Here is a 540-nt window from a genome sequence, read left to right on the forward strand (position 1 = left end):
GAAGACTTTCCACATCAAGCAGATGTTCACCTGCACATCTGCCAATGTGGTATACTGCATCCGCTGTACCCGGTGTGGCTTCCTCTACATCGGGGAAACCAAGCGGAGACTCGGGGACCGCTTTGCAGAACACCTACGCTCGGTTCGCAACAAACAACTGCACCTCCCAGTCGCGAACCATTTCAACTCCCCCTCCCATTCCTCAGACGACATGTCCATCCTGGGCCTCCTGCAGTGCCACAACGATGCCACCCGAAGGTTGCAGGAACAGCAACTCATATTCCGCTTGGGAACCCTGCAGCCCAATGGTATCAATGTGGATTTCACAAGTTTCAAAATCTCCCCTCCCCCCACCGCATCCCAAAACCAGTCCAACTCGTCCCTGCCTCCCTAACCTGTTCTTCCTCCCACCTATCCCCTCCTCCCACCTCAAGCCGCACCTCCATCTCCTACCGACCAACCTCATCCCGCCCCCTTGACCTGTCCGTCCTCCCTGGACTGACCTATCCCCTTCCTAACTCCCTACCTACACTCACCTTT

This window comes from Rhincodon typus, chromosome 42, assembly GCF_021869965.1.
Source record: "Rhincodon typus isolate 14 chromosome 42, sRhiTyp1.1, whole genome shotgun sequence".
NCBI classification, from domain to species: domain Eukaryota; kingdom Metazoa; phylum Chordata; class Chondrichthyes; order Orectolobiformes; family Rhincodontidae; genus Rhincodon; species Rhincodon typus.